Source organism: Ranitomeya variabilis, chromosome 2, assembly GCF_051348905.1.
Source record: "Ranitomeya variabilis isolate aRanVar5 chromosome 2, aRanVar5.hap1, whole genome shotgun sequence".
Lineage (NCBI taxonomy): Eukaryota > Metazoa > Chordata > Amphibia > Anura > Dendrobatidae > Ranitomeya > Ranitomeya variabilis.
Window position 1 is genome coordinate 151,462,047 of NC_135233.1, and position 21,992 is coordinate 151,484,038.

At 44.5% G+C, this 21,992-nt stretch overlaps 1 protein-coding gene across 1 annotated transcript in view; it reads left to right on the plus strand.

Annotated features, from left to right (window-relative positions):
• Positions 1-21,992, plus strand: part of ESR1 (estrogen receptor 1) — a 499,107-nt gene that overhangs the window by 470,142 nt on the left and 6,973 nt on the right. The gene's annotated exons all lie outside the window — the stretch shown is intronic.

A 21,992-nucleotide genomic window follows, 5' to 3' on the forward strand; every position in this document is an offset into this window, starting at 1 on the left:
CAGAAGCCGTGACGTCACGGAAGGCAGTAAACGCGCACATTTTAAGCAAAGAAGGCTGCCGGTTCCCTCGATAAGGTGCAGGCTGCGTCGGAGAGGTGAGTATATCAATATTTTTTATTTTAATTCTTTATTTTACACATTAATATGGATCCCAGGGCCTGAAGGAGAGTTTCCTCTCCTTCAGACCCTGGGAACCATCAGGGATACCGTCCGATACTTGAGTCCCATTGACTTGTATTGGTATCGGGTATCGGTATCGGATTAGATCCGATACTTTGCCGGTATTGGCCGATACTTTCCGATACCGATACTTTCAAGTATCGGATGGTATCGCTCACCACTAGTTGTGTATTCAAGGGATTGACTTCTGAAGCTGAGCAGGTTGAAGTCTTCTCCAGCTGTGGCCATACCACATATTCCTTGTGAAGTGTGGAGACCTTTCAGAGGCTGCAGAGCAGGTAAAAAGAAGAAGAATGGTGGTGGGATGATATTATACATTAATAACAGATGGTGCAATCAGTGGCATATTACTGTTAACTCCTTTCTGCCATTGGATGTACTATTCCATCCATGTGGGGTGGGCCCTAATTCCCAAGGACGGAATAGTACGTCCAGCGCGATCGGCCGCACTCCCCCCGTGATCGCGGCCGGGTGTCAGCTGCCTATCGCAGCTGACATCCGGCACTATGTGTGTTGTGAAATTGGATTCTGGGCTCCCCCGGTGGCCACTTGTGGAATTGTACTTGTGTGCATCATCCCCTCTGTTCACCTGCTCCTATCAGGATGTGGGAGTCGCTATATAACCTTGCTCCTCTGTCAGTTTCATGCCGGTCAACAATGTAATCAGAAGCCTTTCTGTGCATGTTCCTGCTACTAGACAACTCCCAGCTAAGTTGGACTTTTGTCCTTGTGTGTTTTTGCATTTTGTTCCTGTTCACAGCTGCTGTTTCGTTACTGTGTCTGGAAAGCTCTTGTGAGCGGAAATTGCCACTCTGGTGTTATGAGTTAATGCTAGAGTCTTAAAGTAATTTCTGGATGGTGTTTTGATAGGGTTTTCTGCTGACCATGAAAGTGCCCTTTCTGTCTTCTTGCTATCTAGTAAGCGGACCTCGATTTTTGCTAAACCTATTTTCATACTACGTTTGTCATTTCATCTAAAATCACCGCCAATATATGTGGGGGCCTCTGTCTGCCTTTTGGGAAAATTTCTCTAGAGGTGAGCCAGGACTGTCTTTTCCTCTGCTAGGATTAGGTAGTTCTCCGGCTGGCGCTGGGCATCTAGGGATAAAAAAAACGTAGGCATGCTACCCGGCCACTTCTAGTTGTGCGGCAGGTTTAGTTCATGGTCAGTATAGTTTCCATCTTCCAAGAGCTAGTTCTCATATATGCTGGGCTATGTTCTCTCGCCATTGAGAATCATGACAGTTTGACCGGCCAAAAAAAAGGGTTAAATTACTGGCTGAGAAAGGAGAGAAAAAAGAAGTCTGCTACAATTTTTTTTTTTTTTTTTCCCTCTAGTTCTGAGTGTGCTCTTAATTGAATCACTTGCTAGTCTGCCTATACTGCAGCCTTCCTCTCTTTCTCTCCTTCTTATCCTTGAATGGCTCTGTGTTCACCTGTTTCAAATGGATCTTCAGAGTGTAGCTACAGGTTTGAATAATCTCGCCACAAAGGTACAAAATTTGCAAGATTTTGTTGTTCATGCACCTATGTCTGAGCCTAGAATTCCTTTGCCTGAATTCTTCTCGGGGAATAGATCTCACTTTCAAAATTTTAAAAATAATTGCAAATTGTTTTTGTCCCTGAAGTCTCGCTCTGCCGGAGACCCTGCACAGCAGGTCAGGATTGTAATTTCCTTGCTCCGGGGCGACCCTCAAGACTGGGCTTTTGCATTGGCACCAGGGGATCCTGCGTTGCTCAATGTGGATGCGTTTTTTCTGGCCTTGGGGTTGCTTTATGAGGAACCTCATTTAGAGCTTCAGGCGGAAAAGGCCTTGATGTCCTTGTCTCAGGGGCAAGATGAAGCTGAAATATACTGCCAAAAATTCCGCAAATGGTCTGTGCTTACTCAGTGGAATGAGTGCGCCCTGGCGGCGATTTTCAGAGAAGGTCTCTCTGATGCCATTAAGGATGTTATGGTGGGGTTCCCTGTGCCTGCGAGTCTGAATGAGTCCATGACGATGGCTATTCAGATCGATAGGCGTCTGCGGGAGCGCAAACCTGTGCACCATTTGGCGGTGTCTACTGAGAAAACGCCAGAAAATATGCAATGTGATAGAATTCTGTCCAGAAGCGAGCGGCAGAATTTTAGACGAAAAAATGGGTTGTGCTTCTATTGTGGTGATTCAACTCATGTTATATCAGCATGCTTTAAGCGTACTAAGAAGCCTGACAAGTCTGTTTCAATTAGCACTTTACAGTCTAAGTTTATTCTATCTGTGACCCTGATTTGTTCTTTGTCATCTATTACCGCGGACGCCTATGTCGACTCTGGCGCTGCTTTGAGTCTTATGGATTGGTCCTTTGCCAAACGCTGTGGGTATGATTTGGAGCCATTGGAGGCTCCGATACCTCTGAAAGGGATTGACTCCACCCCATTGGCTAGTAATAAACCACAATACTGGACACAAGTGACTATGCGTGTTAATCCGGATCACCAGGAGGTTATTCGCTTTCTGGTGCTGTATAATCTACATGATGTTTTGGTGCTGGGATTGCCATGGCTGCAATCTCATAACCCAGTCCTCGACTGGAGAGCTATGTCTGTGTTAAGCTGGGGATGTAAAGGAACTCATGGGGACGTACCTTTGGTTTCCATTTCATCATCTATTCCCTCTGAGATTCCTGAATTCTTGTCTGACTTTCGTGACGTTTTTGAAGAACCCAAGGTTGGTTCACTACCTCCGCACCGGGAGTGCGATTGTGCCATAGACTTGATCCCGGGTAGTAAATACCCTAAGGGTCGTTTATTTAATCTGTCTGTGCCTGAACACGCGGCTATGCGAGAATATATAAAGGAGTCCTTGGAAAAGGGACATATTCGTCCTTCGTCATCTCCCTTAGGAGCCGGTTTTTTCTTTGTGTCTAAGAAAGACGGCTCTTTGAGGCCGTGTATTGATTATCGACTTTTGAATAAAATCACGGTTAAATATCAATATCCGTTACCACTGCTTACTGATTTGTTTGCTCGTATAAAGGGGGCCAAGTGGTTCTCTAAGATTGATCTCCGTGGGGCGTATAATTTGGTGCGAATCAAGCAGGGGGATGAGTGGAAAACCGCATTTAATACGCCCGAGGGCCATTTTGAGTATTTGGTGATGCCTTTTGGTCTTTCAAATGCCCCTTCAGTCTTCCAGTCCTTTATGCATGACATTTTCCGCGATTATTTGGACAAATTTATGATTGTGTATCTGGATGATATTCTGATTTTTTCGGATGACTGGGACTCTCATGTCCAGCAGGTCAGGAGGGTTTTTCAGGTTTTGCGGTCTAATTCCTTGTGTGTGAAGGGTTCTAAGTGTGTTTTTGGGGTTCAAAAGATTTCCTTCTTGGGATACATTTTTTCCCCCTCTTCCATCGAGATGGATCCTGTCAAGGTTCAGGCTATTGGTGATTGGACGCAACCCTCTTCTCTTAAGAGTCTTCAGAAATTTTTGGGCTTTGCTAACTTTTATCGTCGATTTATTGCTGGTTTTTCTGATGTTGTAAAACCATTGACTGATTTGACTAAGAAGGGTGCTGATGTTGCTGATTGGTCCCCTGATGCTGTGGAGGCCTTTCGGGAGCTCAAGCGCCGCTTTTCTTCCGCCCCAGTGTTGCGTCAGCCTGATGTTGCTCTTCCTTTTCAGGTTGAGGTCGACGCTTCTGAAATCGGAGCTGGGGCGGTGTTGTCGCAGAGAAGTTCCGACTGCTCCGTGATGAGACCTTGTGCTTTTTTTTCCCGTAAATTTTCGCCCGCCGAGCGGAATTATGATATTGGGAATCGGGAGCTTTTGGCCATGAAGTGGGCTTTTGAGGAGTGGCGTCACTGGCTTGAGGGGGCCAGACATCAGGTGGTGGTATTGACTGACCACAAAAATTTAATTTACCTTGAGTCTGCCAGGCGCCTGAATCCTAGACAGGCGCGCTGGTCGTTGTTTTTCTCTCGGTTTAATTTTGTGGTGTCTTACCTACCGGGTTCTAAGAATGTTAAGGCGGATGCCCTTTCTAGGAGTTTTGAGCCTGACTCCCCTGGTAATTCTGAGCCCACAGGTATCCTTAAAGACAGAGTGATATTGTCTGCCGTTTCTCCAGACCTGCGGCGGGCCTTGCAGGAGTTTCAGGCGGATAGACCTGATCGTTGCCCACCTGGTAGACTGTTTGTTCCTGATGATTGGACCAGTAGAGTCATCTCTGAGGTTCATTCTTCTGCGTTGGCAGGTCATCCTGGAATCTTTGGTACCAGGGATTTGGTGGCAAGGTCCTTCTGGTGGCCTTCCCTGTCACGAGATGTGCGAGGCTTTGTGCAGTCTTGTGACGTTTGTGCTCGGGCCAAGCCTTGTTGTTCTCGGGCTAGTGGATTGTTGTTACCCTTGCCTATCCCGAAGAGGCCTTGGACGCACATCTCGATGGATTTTATTTCGGATCTGCCTGTTTCTCATAAGATGTCTGTCATCTGGGTGGTGTGTGACCGTTTCTCTAAGATGGTCCATCTGGTTCCCTTGCCTAAGTTGCCTTCTTCTTCCGAGTTGGTTCCTCTGTTTTTTCAAAATGTTGTTCGTTTGCATGGTATTCCGGAGAATATCGTTTCTGACAGAGGGACCCAATTCGTGTCTAGATTTTGGCGGGCATTCTGTGCTAGGATGGGCATAGATTTGTCTTTTTCGTCTGCTTTCCATCCTCAGACTAATGGCCAGACCGAGCGGACTAATCAGACCTTGGAGACATATTTGAGGTGTTTTGTGTCTGCGGATCAGGATGATTGGGTTGCTTTTTTGCCTTTGGCGGAGTTCGCCCTCAATAATCGGGCCAGCTCTGCCACCTTGGTGTCCCCGTTTTTCTGTAATTCGGGGTTTCATCCTCGATTTTCCTCCGGTCAAGTGGAATCTTCGGATTGTCCTGGAGTGGATGCTGTGGTGGAGAGGTTGCATCAGATTTGGGGGCAGGTGGTGGACAATTTGAAGTTGTCCCAGGAGAAGACTCAGCTTTTTGCCAACCGCCGTCGTCGTGTTGGTCCTCGGCTTTGTGTTGGGGACTTGGTGTGGTTGTCTTCTCGTTTTGTCCCTATGAGGGTTTCTTCTCCTAAGTTTAAGCCTCGGTTCATCGGCCCGTACAAGATATTGGAGATTCTTAACCCTGTGTCCTTCCGTTTGGACCTCCCTGCATCCTTTTCGATTCATAATGTTTTTCATCGGTCATTGTTGCGCAGGTATGAGGTACCGGCTGTGCCTTCCGTTGAGCCTCCTGCTCCGGTGTTGGTTGAGGGTGAGTTGGAGTACGTTGTGGAAAAGATCTTGGACTCTCGTGTTTCCAGACGGAAACTCCAGTATCTGGTCAAATGGAAGGGATACGGTCAGGAGGATAATTCTTGGGTCACTGCCTCTGATGTTCATGCCTCCGATCTTGTCCGTGCCTTTCATAGGGCTCATCCTGATCGCCCTGGTGGTTCTGGTGAGGGTTCGGTGCCCCCTCCTTGAGGGGGGGTACTGTTGTGAAATTGGATTCTGGGCTCCCCCGGTGGCCACTTGTGGAATTGTACTTGTGTGCATCATCCCCTCTGTTCACCTGCTCCTATCAGGATGTGGGAGTCGCTATATAACCTTGCTCCTCTGTCAGTTTCATGCCGGTCAACAATGTAATCAGAAGCCTTTCTGTGCATGTTCCTGCTACTAGACAACTCCCAGCTAAGTTGGACTTTTGTCCTTGTGTGTTTTTGCATTTTGTTCCTGTTCACAGCTGCTGTTTCGTTACTGTGTCTGGAAAGCTCTTGTGAGCGGAAATTGCCACTCTGGTGTTATGAGTTAATGCTAGAGTCTTAAAGTAATTTCTGGATGGTGTTTTGATAGGGTTTTCTGCTGACCATGAAAGTGCCCTTTCTGTCTTCTTGCTATCTAGTAAGCGGACCTCGATTTTTGCTAAACCTATTTTCATACTACGTTTGTCATTTCATCTAAAATCACCGCCAATATATGTGGGGGCCTCTGTCTGCCTTTTGGGAAAATTTCTCTAGAGGTGAGCCAGGACTGTCTTTTCCTCTGCTAGGATTAGGTAGTTCTCCGGCTGGCGCTGGGCATCTAGGGATAAAAAAAACATAGGCATGCTACCCGGCCACTTCTAGTTGTGCGGCAGGTTTAGTTCATGGTCAGTATAGTTTCCATCTTCCAAGAGCTAGTTCTCATATATGCTGGGCTATGTTCTCTCGCCATTGAGAATCATGACATATGTGCCAGGAGCGGTCACGGACCGCCCCCGGCACATTAACCCCCGGCACACCGCGGTCAAACATGATCGCGGTGTGCCGGCGGTACAAGGAAGCATCGCGCAGGGAGGGGGCTCTGTTGTGAAATTGGATTTTGGGCTCCCCCGGTGGCCACTGGTGGAATTGAACTTGTGTGCATCATCCCCTCTGTTCACCTGTTCCCATCAGGATGTGGGAGTCGCTATTTAACCTTGCTCCTCTGTCACTTCCATGCCGGTCAACATTGTAATCAGAAGCCTTTCTGTGCATGTTCCTGCTTCTAGACAACTCCCAGCTAAGTCGGACTTTTGTCCTTGTTTGTTTTTTGCATTTTGTTCCAGTTCACAGCTGCAGTTTCGTTTCTGTGTCTGGAAAGCTCTTGTGATCTGAAATTGCCACTCTGATGTTATGAGTTAATACTAGAGTCTTAAAGTAATTTCAGGATGGTATTTTGATAGGGTTTTCAGCTGACCATGAAAGTGCCCTTTCTGTCTTCCTGCTATCTAGTAAGCGGACCTCGATTTTGCTAAACCTATTTTCATACTACGTTTGTCATTTTCATCTAAAATCACCGCCAATATATGTGGGGGCCTCTGTCTGCCTTTCGGGGAAATTTCTCTAGAGGTGAGCCAGGACTGTATTTTCCTCTGCCAGGATTAGTTAGTCCTCCGGCTGGCGCTGAGCGTCTAGGGATAAAACGCAGGCTACGCTACCCGGCTACTGTTAGTTGTGCGGCAGGTTTAGTTCATGGTCAGTTTAAGTTTCCATCCTTCCAAGAGCTAGTTCATATGTATGCTGGGCTTTTTCCTTCAGTTCTGAGTGTGCTTTCAATTGAATCACTTGCAAGTCTGCCTATATTGCAGCCTTCCTCTCTCTCTCTCCTTCTAATCCTGGAATGGCTCTGTGTTCACCTGTTTAAAATGGATATTCAGAGTTTAGCTGCAGGTTTGAATAATCTCACCACGAAGGTTCAAAATTTACAAGATTTTGTTGTTCATGTTCCTATATCTGAACCTAGAATTCCTTTGCCTGAATTTTTCTCGGGGAATAGATCTTGCTTTCAAAATTTCAAAAATAATTGCAAGTTGTTTTTGTCCCTGAAATCTCGCTCTGCTGGAGATCCTGCACAGCAGGTCAGGATTGTGATTTCCTTGCTCCGGGGTGACCCTCAAGATTGGGCTTTTGCATTGGCTCCAGGGGATCCTGCGTTGCTCAATGTGGATGCGTTTTTTCTGGCCTTGGGGTTGCTTTATGAGGAACCTCATTTAGAGCTTCAGGCGGAAAAAGCCTTGATGTCCCTATCTCAGGGGCAAGATGAAGTTGAAATATACTGCCAAAAATTCCGTAAATGGTCTGTGCTTACTCAGTGGAATGAGTGCGCCCTGGCGGCGAATTTCAGAGAGGGTCTCTCTGATGCCATTAAGGATGTTATGGTGGGGTTCCCTGTGCCTGCGGGTCTGAATGAGTCCATGACAATGGCTATCCAGATCGATAGACGTCTGCGGGAGCGCAAACCTGTGCACCATTTGGCGGTGTCTACTGAGAAGACGCCAGAGAATATGCAATGTGATAGAATTCTGTCCAGAAGCGAACGGCAGAATTTTAGACGAAAAAATGGGTTGTGCTTTTATTGTGGTGATTCAACTCATGTTATATCAGCATGCTCTAAGCGCACTAAGAAGCTTGATAAGTCAGTTTCAATTGGCACTTTTCAGTCTAAGTTTATTCTATCTGTGACCCTGATTTGTTCTTTATCATCTATTACCGCGGACGCCTATGTCGACTCTGGCGCCGCTTTGAGTCTTATGGATTGGTCCTTTGCCAAACGCTGTGGGTATGATTTAGAGCCTCTTGAAACTCCTATACCTCTGAAGGGGATTGACTCCACCCCATTGGCTAGTAATAAACCACAATACTGGACACAAGTAACTATGCGAATTAATCCGGATCATCAGGAGATTATTCGCTTTCTTGTGCTGTATAATCTACATGATGTGTTGGTGCTTGGATTGCCATGGCTGCAATCTCATAACCCAGTCCTCGACTGGAAAGCTATGTCTGTGTTAAGCTGGGGATGTAAGGGGATGCATGGGGACGTACCTTTGGTTTCCATTTCATCATCTATTCCCTCTGAGATTCCTGAATTCTTGTCTGACTATCGTGACGTTTTTGAAGAACCTAAGCTTCGTTCATTACCTCCGCACCGGGAGTGCGATTGTGCCATAGATTTGATTCCGGGTAGTAAATACCCTAAGGGTCGTTTATTTAATCTGTCTGTGCCTGAACATGCTGCTATGCGAGAATATATAAAGGAGTCCTTGGAAAAGGGACATATTCGTCCTTCGTCATCTCCCTTAGGAGCCGGTTTTTTCTTTGTGTCTAAGAAAGATGGCTCTTTGAGGCCGTGTATTGATTATCGGCTTTTGAATAAAATCACGGTTAAATATCAATATCCGTTGCCACTGCTGACTGATTTGTTTGCTCGCATAAAGGGGGCCAAGTGGTTCTCTAAGATAGATCTCCGTGGGGCGTATAATTTGGTGCGAATTAAGCAGGGGGATGAGTGGAAAACCGCATTTAATACGCCCGAGGGCCACTTTGAGTATTTGGTGATGCCTTTTGGCCTTTCAAATGCCCCTTCAGTCTTTCAGTCCTTTATGCATGACATTTTCCGTGATTATTTGGATAAATTTATGATTGTGTATCTGGATGATATTCTGATTTTTTCGGATGACTGGGACTCTCATGTCCAGCAGGTCAGGAGGGTTTTTCAGGTTTTGCGGTCTAATTCCTTGTGTGTGAAGGGTTCTAAGTGCGTTTTTGGGGTTCAAAAGATTTCCTTCTTGGGATACATTTTTTCCCCCTCTTCCATCGAGATGGATCCTGTCAAGGTTCAGGCTATTTGTGATTGGACGCAACCCTCTTCTCTTAAGAGTCTTCAGAAATTTTTGGGCTTTGCTAACTTTTATCGTCGATTTATTGCTGGTTTTTCTGATGTTGTAAAACCATTGACTGATTTGACTAAGAAGGGTGCTGATGTTGCTGATTGGTCCCCTGCTGCTGTGGAGGCCTTTCGGGAGCTTAAGCGCCGCTTTTCTTCCGCCCCTGTGTTGCGTCAGCCTGATGTTGCTCTTCCTTTTCAGGTTGAGGTCGACGCTTCTGAAATCGGAGCTGGGGCGGTTTTGTCGCAGAGAAGTTCCGACTGCTCCGTGATGAGACCTTGTGCTTTTTTTTCCCGTAAATTTTCGCCCGCCGAGCGGAATTATGATATTGGGAATCGGGAGCTTTTGGCCATGAAGTGGGCTTTTGAGGAGTGGCGTCATTGGCTTGAGGGGGCTAGACATCAGGTGGTGGTATTGACCGACCACAAAAATTTAATTTATCTTGAGTCCGCCAGACGCCTGAATCCTAGACAGGCGCGCTGGTCGTTGTTTTTCTCTCGGTTTAATTTTGTGGTGTCATACCTACCGGGTTCTAAGAATGTTAAGGCGGATGCCCTTTCTAGGAGTTTTGAGCCTGACTCCCCTGGTAATTCTGAACCTACAGGTATCCTTAAGGATGGAGTGATATTGTCTGCCGTTTCTCCAGACCTGCGGCGGGCCTTGCAGGAGTTTCAGGCGGATAGACCTGATCGTTGCCCACCTGGTAGACTGTTTGTTCCTGATGATTGGACCAGTAAAGTCATTTCTGAGGTTCATTCTTCTGCGTTGGCAGGTCATCCTGGAATCTTTGGTACCAGGGATTTGGTGGCAAGGTCCTTCTGGTGGCCTTCCCTGTCACGAGATGTACGAGGCTTTGTGCAGTCTTGTGGCGTTTGTGCTCGGGCCAAGCCTTGTTGTTCTCGGGCTAGTGGATTGTTGTTGCCCTTGCCTATCCCGAAGAGGCCTTGGACGCACATCTCGATGGATTTTATTTCGGATCTTCCTGTTTCTCAGAAGATGTCTGTCATCTGGGTGGTGTGTGACCGTTTCTCTAAGATGGTCCATTTGGTTCCCCTGCCTAAGTTGCCTTCTTCTTCCGAGTTGGTTCCTCTGTTTTTTCAAAATGTGGTTCGTTTGCATGGTATTCCGGAGAATATCATTTCTGACAGAGGAACCCAATTCGTGTCTAGATTTTGGCGGGCATTCTGTGCTAGGATGGGCATAGATTTGTCTTTCTCGTCTGCTTTCCACCCTCAGACTAATGGCCAGACCGAGCGGACGAATCAGACTTTGGAGACATATTTGAGGTGTTTTGTGTCTGCAGATCAGGATGATTGGGTTGCTTTTTTGCCTTTAGCGGAGTTTGCCCTCAATAATCGGGCCAGCTCTGCCACCTTGGTGTCTCCTTTTTTCTGTAATTCGGGGTTTCATCCTCGATTTTCCTCCGGTCAGGTGGAATCTTCGGATTGTCCTGGAGTGGATGCTGTGGTGGAGAGGTTGCATCAGATTTGGGGGCAGGTAGTGGACAATTTGAAGTTGTCCCAGGAGAAGACTCAGCTTTTTGCCAACCGCCGGCGTCGGGTTGGTCCTCGGCTTTGTGTCGGGGACTTGGTGTGGTTGTCTTCTCGTTTTGTCCCTATGAGGGTTTCTTCTCCTAAGTTTAAGCCTTGGTTCATCGGCCCGTACAAGATATTGGAGATTCTTAACCCTGTGTCCTTCCGTTTGGACCTCCCTGCATCTTTTTCTATTCATAATGTTTTTCATCGGTCATTATTGCGCAGGTATGAGGTACCGGTTGTGCCTTCCGTTGAGCCTCCTGCTCCGGTGTTGGTTGAGGGCGAGTTGGAGTACGTTGTGGAAAAAATCTTGGACTCTCGTGTTTCCAGACGGAAACTCCAGTATCTGGTCAAATGGAAGGGATACGGTCAGGAGGATAATTCTTGGGTGACTGCCTCTGATGTTCATGCCTCCGATCTGGTCCGTGCCTTTCATAGGGCTCATCCTGATCGCCCTGGTGGTTCTGGTGAGGGTTCGGTGCCCCCTCCTTGAGGGGGGGGTACTGTTGTGAAATTGGATTTTGGGCTCCCCCGGTGGCCACTGGTGGAATTGAACTTGTGTGCATCATCCCCTCTGTTCACCTGTTCCCATCAGGATGTGGGAGTCGCTATTTAACCTTGCTCCTCTGTCACTTCCATGCCGGTCAACATTGTAATCAGAAGCCTTTCTGTGCATGTTCCTGCTTCTAGACAACTCCCAGCTAAGTCGGACTTTTGTCCTTGTTTGTTTTTTGCATTTTGTTCCAGTTCACAGCTGCAGTTTCGTTTCTGTGTCTGGAAAGCTCTTGTGATCTGAAATTGCCACTCTGATGTTATGAGTTAATACTAGAGTCTTAAAGTAATTTCAGGATGGTATTTTGATAGGGTTTTCAGCTGACCATGAAAGTGCCCTTTCTGTCTTCCTGCTATCTAGTAAGCGGACGTCGATTTTGCTAAACCTATTTTCATACTACGTTTGTCATTTTCATCTAAAATCACCGCCAATATATGTGGGGGCCTCTGTCTGCCTTTCGGGGAAATTTCTCTAGAGGTGAGCCAGGACTGTATTTTCCTCTGCCAGGATTAGTTAGTCCTCCGGCTGGCGCTGAGCGTCTAGGGATAAAACGCAGGCTACGCTACCCGGCTACTGTTAGTTGTGCGGCAGGTTTAGTTCATGGTCAGTTTAAGTTTCCATCCTTCCAAGAGCTAGTTCATATGTATGCTGGGCTATGTTCTCTTGCCATTGAGAACCATAACAGGGCTCCCTGCGGGCTTCCCTGAGAACCCCGGAGCAACGCGATGTGATCGCGTTGCTGCGAGGGTCTCTTACCTCCTATCCCTGCAGGCCCCAGATCCAAAATGGCCGCGGGGCTGCATCCGGGTCCTGCAGGGATCACTTCCGGGTGCAGACCAGGCTCAGGTAAGCCTGCTGCGCTGGAACTGAGATCGGTGATCTGACAGAGCGCTGTGCAAACTGTCAGATCACCGATCTGTGATGTCCCCCCCTGGGACAAAGTAAAAAAGTTTAAAAAAAAATGTCCACATGTGTAAAAAAAAAGGAAAAAAAATTCCTAAATAAAGAAAAAAAAAAAAATTATTCCCATAAATACATTTCTTTATCTAAATAAAAAAAAAATCACACAATAAAAGTACACATATTTAGTATCGCCGTGTCCATAACGACCCCACCTATAAAACTATATCACTAGTTAACCCCTTCAGTGAACACCGTAAAAAAAAAAAAAAAACGAGGTGAAAAACAACGCTTTATTCTCATACCACCAAACAAAAAGTGGAATAACACGCGATCAAAAAGACAGATATAAATAACCATGGTACCGCTAAAAATGTCATCTTGTCCCGCAAAAAACGAGCCGCCATGCAGCATCATCAGCGAAAAAATATAAAAGTTATAGTCCTCAGAATAAAGCGATGACAAAATAATTATTTTTTCTATAAAATAGTTTTTATCGTATAAAAGCGCCAAAACATTAAAAAATGATATAAATGAGGTATCGCTGTAATCGCACTGACCCGAAGAATAAAACTGCTTTATCAATTTTACCAAACGCGGAACGGTATAAACGCCTCCCCCAAAAGAAATTCATGAATAGCTGGTTTTTGGTCATTCTGCCTCACAAAAATCGGAATAAAAAGCGATCAAAAAATCTCCTGTGCCCAAACATGTTACCAATAAAAACGTCAACTCGTCCCGCAAAAAACAAGACCTCACATGACTCTGTGGACTCAAATATGGAAAAATTATAGCTCTCAAAATGTGGTAACGCAAAAAATATTTTTTGCAATAAAAAGCGTCTTTCAGTGTGTGACAGCTGCCAATCATAAAAATCCGCTAAAAAACCCACTATAAAAGAAAATCAAACCCCCCTTCATCACCCGCTTAGTTAGGGAAAAATTAAAAAAATTTAAAAAATGTATTTATTTCCATTTTCCCATTAGGGTTAGGGCTAGGGTTAGGGTTAGGGTTAGTGTTAGGGCTAGGGTTAGGGCTAGGGTTAGGGTTTGGGCTAGGGTTAGGGTTAGGGTTGGGGCTAGGGTTGGGGCTAGGGTTAAGGCTACAGTTAGGGTTGGGGCTAAAGTTAGGGTTAGGGTTGGGGCTAAAGTTAGGGTTAGGGTTTGGATTACATTTACGGTTGGGAATAGGGTTGGGATTCGGGTTAGGGGTGTGTCTGGGTTAGAGGTGTGGTTAGGGTTACCGTTGGGATTAGGGTTAGGGGTGTGTTTGGATTAGGGTTTCAGTTATAATTGGGGGGTTTCCACTGTTTAGGCACATCAGGGGATCTCCAAACGCGACATGGCACCCGTCTCAATTCCAGCCAATTCTGCGTTGAAAAAGTAAAACAGTGCTCCTTCCCTTCCGAGCTCTCCCGTGCGCCCAAACAGGGGTTTACCCCAACATATGGGGTATCAGCGTACTCGGAACATATTGGAGAACAACTTTTGGGGTCGAATTTCTCCAGTTACCCTTGGGAAAATACAAAACTGGGGGCTAAAAAATAATTTTTGTGGAAAAAAAAATATTTTTTATTTGCATGGCTCTGTGTTATAAACTGTAGTGAAACACTTGGGGCTTCAAAGCTCTCACAACACATCTAGATGAGTTCCGTAGGGGGTCTACTTTCCAAAATGGTGTCACTTGTGGGGGGTTTCTACTGTTTAGGTACATTAGGGGCTCTGCAAATGCAATGTGACGCCTGCAGACCATTCCATCTAAGTCTGCATTCCAAATGGCGCTCCTTCCCTTCCGAGCCCTCCCATGTGCCCAAACGGTGGTTCCCCCCCACATATGTGGTATCAGCGTACTCAAGACAAATTGGACAACAAATTTTGGGGTCCAATTTCTCCTGTTACCCTTGGGAAAATACAAAACTGGGGGCTAAAAAATAATTTTTGGGGGAAATTGTTTTTTTTTATTTTCACGGCTCTGCGTTATAAACTGTAGTGAAACACTTTGGGGTTCAAAGTTCTCACAACACAACTAGATAAGTTCCTTGGGGGGTCTAGTTTCCAATATTGGGTCACTTGTGGGGGGTTTCTACTGTTTAGGTACATTAGGGGCTCTGCAAACGCAATGTGATGCCTGCAGACCAATCCATCTAAGTCTGCATTCCAAATGATGCTTCTTCCCTTCCGAGCTCTGCCATGCGCTCAAACGGTGGTTCCCCCCCACATATCAGGTATCAGCGTACTCAGGACAAATTGGACATCAATATTTAGGGTCCAATTTCTCCTGGTACCCTTGGAAAAATACAAAACTGGGGGCTAAAAAATAATTTTTGTGGAAAAAAAAATATTTTTTATTTGCACGGCTCTGTGTTATAAACTGTAGTGAAACACTTGGGGGTTCAAAGCTCTCACAACACATCTAGATGAGTTCCTTAGGGGGTCTACTTTCCAAAATGGTGTCACTTGTAGGGGTTTTTTACTGTTTAGGTACATTAGGGGCTCTGCAAACGCAATGTGACGCCTGCAGACCACTCCATCTAAGTCTGCATTCCAATTGGCGCTCCATCCATTCCGAGCCCTCCCATGTGCCCAAACGGTGGTTCCCCCCCACATATGGGGTATCAGCGTACTCAGGACAAATTGGACAACAACTTTTGGGGTCCAATTTCTCCTGTTACCCTCGGGGAAATACAAAACTGGGGGATAAAAAATAATTTTTGTGGGAAAAAATTTTTGTTTTATTTCTACGGCTCTGCATTATAAACTTCTGTGAAGCACTTGGTGGGTCAAAGTGCTCACCACACCTCTAGATAAGTTCCTTATGGGGTCTACTTTCCAAAATGGTGTCACTTGTGGGGGGGTTTCAATGTTTAGGCACATCAGTGGCTTTCCAAACGCAACATGGCGTCCCATCTCAATTCCTGTCAATTTTGCAGTGAAAAGTCATCGGTGCTCCTTCCCTTCTGAGCTCTCCCATGCGCCCAAACAGTGGTTTACCCCCACATATGGGGTATCAGCGTACTCAGGACAAATTGTACAACTTTTGGGGTCCAATTTCTTCTCTTACCCTTGGGAAAATAAAAAATTGGGGGTGAAAAGATAATTTTTGTGAAAAAATATGATTTTTTATTTTTACGATTGTGCATTATAAACTTCTGTGAAGCACTTGGTGGGTCAAAGTGCTCACGACACCTCTAGATAAGTTCCTTAGGGGGTCTACTTTCCAAAATGGTGTCACTTGTGGGGGTTTCAATGTTTAGGCACATCAGTGGCTCTCCAAACGCAACATGGCGTCCCATCTCAATTCCTGTCAATTTTGCATTGAAAAGTCAAACGGCGCTCCTTCCCTTCCGAGCTCTCCCATGCGCCCAAACAGTGGTTTACCCCCACATATGGGGTATCAGCGTACTCAGGACAAATTGTACAATAACGTTTGGGGTCCAATTTCTTCTCTTACCCTTGGGAAAATAAAAAATTGGGGGCAAAAAGATAATTTTTGTGAAAAAATATGATTTTTTATTTTTACGGTTCTAAAATTATCTTTTTGCCCCCAATTTTTTATTTTCCCAAAGGGTTTCTTCTCTTACCCTTGGGAAAATAAAAAATTGGGGGCGAAAAGATAATTTTTGTGAAAAAATATGATTTTTTATTTTTACGGTTCTGCATTATAAACTTCTGTGAAGCACTTGGTGGGTCAAAGTGCTCCCCACACATCTAGATAAGTTCCTTAGGGGGTCTACTTTCCAAAATGGTGTCACTTGTGGGGGGTTTCAATGTTTAGGCACATCAGGGGCTCTCCAAACGCAACATGGCGTCCCATCTCAATTCCAGTCAATTTTGCATTGAAAAGTCAAATGGCGCTCCTTCGCTTCCGAGCTCTGTCATGTGCCCAAACAGTGGTTTACCCCCACAGATGGGGTATCGGCGTACTCAGGACAAATTGTACAATATCTTTTGGGGTCCATTTTCTCCTGTTACCCTTGGTAAAATAAAACAGATTGGAGCTGAAGTAAATTTTGTGTGAAAAAAAGTTAAATGTTCATTTTTATTTAAACATTCCAAAAATTCCTGTGAAACACCTGAAGGGTTAATAAACTTCTTGAATGTGGTTTTGAGCACCTTGAGGGGTGCAGTTTTTTAGAATCATGTCACACTTGGGTATTTTCTATCATATAGACCCCTCAAAATGACTTCAAATGAGATGTGGTCCCTAAAAGAAAATGTTGTTATAAAAATGAGAAATTGCTGGTCAAATTTTAACCCTTATAACTCCCTAACAAAAAAAATGTTGGTTCCAAAATTGTGCTGATGTAAAGTAGACATGTGGGAAATGTTACTTATTAAGTATTTTGAGTGACATATCACTGTGATTTAATTGCATAAAAATTCAAAGTTGGAAAATTGCAAAATTTTCCAAATTTTCGCTAAATTTCCATTTTTTTCACAAATAAACGCAGGTAATATCAAAGTAATTTTACCACTATCATGAAGTACAATATGTCACGAGAAAACATAAAGAGACAGTGGTCAGAATTGTAAAAATTGGCCTGGTCATTAACGTGCAAACCACCCTTGGGGGTGAAGGGGTTAAAGAAAGTCACTGCAGTCAAAACATTGAACTCTTAGCAGTTGGCCTTAGGCCTTACTATCTAAAGAATTCTCCCTTTGCATTGCAGTAGTCATGCATATACCTCCATCCGCCAGCCAAGAGGCAGCTGGGGAAGTGTTGTCAGGAGTGTTGGCTCCCCTTCAGACAAAGCACCCAAACTCGTTAATCGTAATCTCTGGGGATTTTCACAGAGTCATGATCTCAAAGGCTCTTAAAAAGTTTTATCAATATGTTAAATGTGCAACAAGGGACAACAGTATATTGGATCTCCTCTTTGCAAATGTTACAGACGCCTATTCATCGTCTGCACTACCTCCCTGGAGAAATCTGACCACAACCTCATACTATTGTCTCAATCTTATCAACCAGTTGTCAGCAAACATCCAGTGACTATAAAACTAATTAGGAGGTGGTCTCCTGCAGCTGAGGAGGCCCTGCAAGACTGGTTTGACCTCACAGACAGGGCGTTGACATGCAACAGGGGAGAGCATGATGATGTAGATGATATTGTCGGGAGAGTAACTGATTATATAAATTTTTGTACTGATACTGTAGTACCAGTTAAAAAGATTTGATGTTATGCAAATAACAAGCCTTGGATTACAAAAGAATTGAAATACTTACTAAACAAGAAAAAACTGGCATTTAAAATGAAGGATACAAAGAAACTGAAACTGATACAAAGGGACTTAAAGGGGAAAAGTAAGAATGCCCTTGAGGCGCTCCAAATTAAATTAAAAAATAAATTGTCACACAACAATTCCATGGAGGTGTGGTTGGGTATGAAGCAGTTAACTGGGTTTAAGGCAAGGCCAGAGCGAGGGAAAGTGGATCTGTCCATGGCTAATGAAATGATCAAGTTTTTCAATAAATTCACCAACACATGCGCAGCATCATCAGGAATGGGGGATGGAGCAGGGGAATAATCGGCAGCATTGACATTGGGGGATAATCTGCCTGCTTTCACTGTCTCCTCATCTCCTCAAGTGATGTGAGGAAACAGTTTAGTAAACTAGTCATTGGCAAAGCAGCTGGGCCTGATGGCCTCAGTCCACGTGTCCTCAGAGCGTGTGCAAACCAACTATGTACTGTCTTCCAGCTCCTGTTTAACAGAGCCTACAATTACAGAGAGTACCAATGCTGTGGAAGACCACCTGCCTGGTGCCGGTTCCCAAGATCACTTTTCCAACTTCCCTACACGACTATCGTCCAGTGGCCTTAACGTCACATGCTATGAAGTCGTTGGAGGGAAAAGTACTTGCTTACTTGTCCCCAAGGGTGAGGGCCTACACTGACCCCCTACAGTTTGCATACCAGCAGAGATTGGGGGTGGATGATGCAGTAGTGTCTCTGTTACATACAGTACATTCATTCTTGGACAATGATGGAACTGCAGTGCGCACCATGTGCTTTGACTTCTCAAGTGCTTTCAATACGTTACAGCCTCCCTTACTATGAAATAAGTTGACTGATATGGCTGTAGATGAGGGGATGGTGAACTGGATAGACGAATACCTGACAGACAGGCCGCAGTTTGTAAGGATAGGGGAGGTGGTATCTGGCAGAATACGGAGCAGTGTTGGAGCACCTCAGGGTACAGTGTTGTTGCCATTCCTCTTCACATTGTATACAGCTGACTTTCAGTATAAATCAGATCTCTGTCACCTCCAAAAATTCTCAGATGACTCGGTGATTGTAGGGGGCATTGTGAGGGACAGGGGGAGGAGGACTATAGAAGGGTGGTTTCTGACTTTGTGGATTGGAGCCAGACTAACTGTCTAGAACTAAATGTGAAGAAAACCAAAGAGATGGTGGTGAGTTATAGAAGGAAAAAGGATGATTACTTACCGATCATTGCTAGCCAGGAGGTGGAGATGGTTGAGCTCTACAAATATTTTGGGGTTCACCTTGATGGCAAACTTGATTGGAGGTATCATACATACGGAGAAGGTTTACAAGAAGGGAATGAGCAGACTGTACTTTCTACGGAAGCTCAGTAAAATGCTCAAAATGTTTTACCAGTCCGTTGTGGCAAGTGCCATCTTTTTTGCTATCATTTGCTGGGGCAGTAGTGTGCGAGTAGCTGACGCTAATAAGCTCAACAAACTTATCAAGAAGTCAAGCGCGGCTGTTGGCCTCCATCTTGACTCTTTTGAGGAGGTAGTGGAAGATAGGATTCAGATGAAGTGTAGGGCTGTAATTAACAATAATACACACCTACTATACGAGCTGTTCTTGAAGCAGAAGTGCACATTCAGCAGTCGTCTAATGCTACTTAGGTGCAAGAAGGAGAAATTCAGGAAATTATTTGTGCCTACTGCTATGGGGATATATAACAATTTCCTAGGGTGAAAGACGATAATTACCTATGGCTAGTGAACTAATGGCAATGATCAGAGATTTAAGTACCTGCATTCACCCAAATTTTTTTGTTACATAATGTGGTTAGTCATGTGCAAGATCTGCATCTAGTAATTACTTTATGTAATGCTGTTTGTAATATTGTAATGTTGTAATGCTTGAAATGCTATTTTGTAATGCTGTTGTAATATCATAATTTCTCTCAGGATCAATAAAGTATATCGTATCGCATCGTAGTCTAGGGGATCATTCAGATGTCCTCCTTTTTTCGCATTCAATAAAAATGGTCCCAGTTTAATGAGTAATTATTTTCAGATTTTCATCAGATTTTCAGTTCAGTTTCAATCAAGTTTGGCTTGAGTTCGCTAGTTTTTCTCAGATGAGAAAAAAAAGTTTTTCTACCTTCTCCTATCGAGACTTATATTGCCTATTTTTATCCGACACTCAAATCAACATTGGACATGTCTCAAGAATCTTATGTGGACCACTCGGTCTGCAAGAAAATATTAGATAATGAACAAAGACTTGGTATGAGCTATATTTGTGAAAAACATGGATTGAACTCATAAGTAAAAACGGGCATACAGTAGGGGAAATAATTATTTGATCCCTTGCTGATTGTAGTGATCTATGTATAGGCATATATGTGTGTAGTGAAATATGTATAGGTTTATATGTGTGAGTAGCAGTAATTTAACATCTGTCCTGAAAGCTGCAGGTCTCACAGGGGGTCACAACATATGGTATCCTGAGCAAGCAGTCTACTGTCTCCAATCTCGCCAGGGGGTCTGGCTGGGAACCAGGAAGAAGGGGAAACATTTCACACCTTCTTTTAAGGAGAGATGTCAATTACAGCCTAACTGTGAGACACTATCTGTGAGAACCTTTAGGCAAAGAGTGTTCAGAGGAAAATAATATATTCATTGGGGGAGCGACCGTAGTCTAATCACAAATGAGTAATTATAAATATTAACCTGAGAGGCTGGTCTAGAAATTTGACCTCCAGGGTGACTCTATAACTTAGGCCTGTATACATAGAATCGTGTTCACATGTGGGGGCAGCCTGGGAAGCTGATGTGTTCCATTCCATATTTCTCCCTCAGGGAGCAGAAAGCAGACTACAAAGGTAGCTATTTCTGTAAGTTTTCTCCTGTTTATTTTTTTCACTGATTTGCATATTTGTGTGTCTTTTTATTACTATGTTTTTATACCTTTTTCTTCATTCTAAGCACTGTATTTTTTGTACTAAAGCATAAAACTTTAACAAGTTGAACCTTGTATGTTCTAAAGAATCCAAAGCTTTAAACTGTTTGATCCTTATGATTGACAATACAATAGTAGTAATATTTCCGTGACTCATTGCCCGTGTATTCGGTGAGTGGTGGCAGCGTGTATGAGCGGGTGTGTGGCCTGGGTCGGTGTGTGATTTATGCTCCCATTACAGCATAGGATAGAGATTGAATGCTGGACTAAGAGAGGGGAGATAGATTAACCCTTGCAGGCGCAACCCCAAGCCATGTGCTGAGAGCGGATACTTGACAAATTGGTGGCAGCACGGTGGGATCCGTGACACTGATTTTGTAAGTTTGCCCACTGACAAAGACATGAACAGTCTATAATTTTAAGGGTAGGTTAAATTTAACATTGCGAGACAGAATATCAGAAATAATATCTAGAAAATTACATTGTATAAATTATATAAATTAATTTGCATTTTGCAGTGAAAAATAAGTATTTGATCCCCTACCAACCACTAAGAGTTCTGGCTCGTACAGAACAGTTAGACGTTCCTAATCAACTCATTATCTGAATTAAAGACAGCTGTCTTACATAACCATCTTTATAAAAGACTCCTGTCAACAGACTCAATTAATCAGTCAGACTCTAACCTCTACATCATGGGCAAGACCAAAGAGCTTTATAAGGACGTCAGGGACAAGATCATAGACCTGCACAAAGCTGGAATGGGCTACAAAACCATAAGTAAGACTCTGGGTGAGAAGGAGACAACTGTTGGTGCAATAGTAAGAAAATGGAAGAAATACAGAATGACTGTCAATTGACATCGATCTTGGGCACCATGCAAAATCTCACATCATGGGGTATCCTTGCTCATGAGGAATGTGAAAGATCAGTCTAAAATTACACTGTGGAAAATTGTTAATGATCTCAAGGCAGCTGGGACCACAGTCACCAAGAAAACTATTAGTAACACATTGCGCCGCAAAGGTTTAAAATCCTGCAGTGCCCGCAAGGTCCCCCTGCTCAAGAAGGCACATGTGCAGGCCCCTCTGAAGTTTGCCAATGAACACCTGGATGATTCTGTGAGTGATTGGGAGCAGGTGCTGTGGTCATATGAGAGAAAAAATTGAGGTCTTTGGCAGTAACTCAACTCGTCGTGTTTGGAGGAAGAGAAATGCTGCCTATGACCCAAAGAACACCATCCCCACTGTCAAGCATGGAGGTGGAAACATTATGTTTTGGGAGTGTTTCTCTGTCTCTGCTATGAGCACAGGACTAGTTCACCGCATGAATGGGAGAATAGATTGAGCCATGTACCGTAAAATCCTGAGAGACAATCTCCTTCCCTCCGTCAGGACATTAAAAATGGGTCGTGGCTGGGTCTTCCAGCAAGACAATGACCCAAAACATACAGCCAAGGC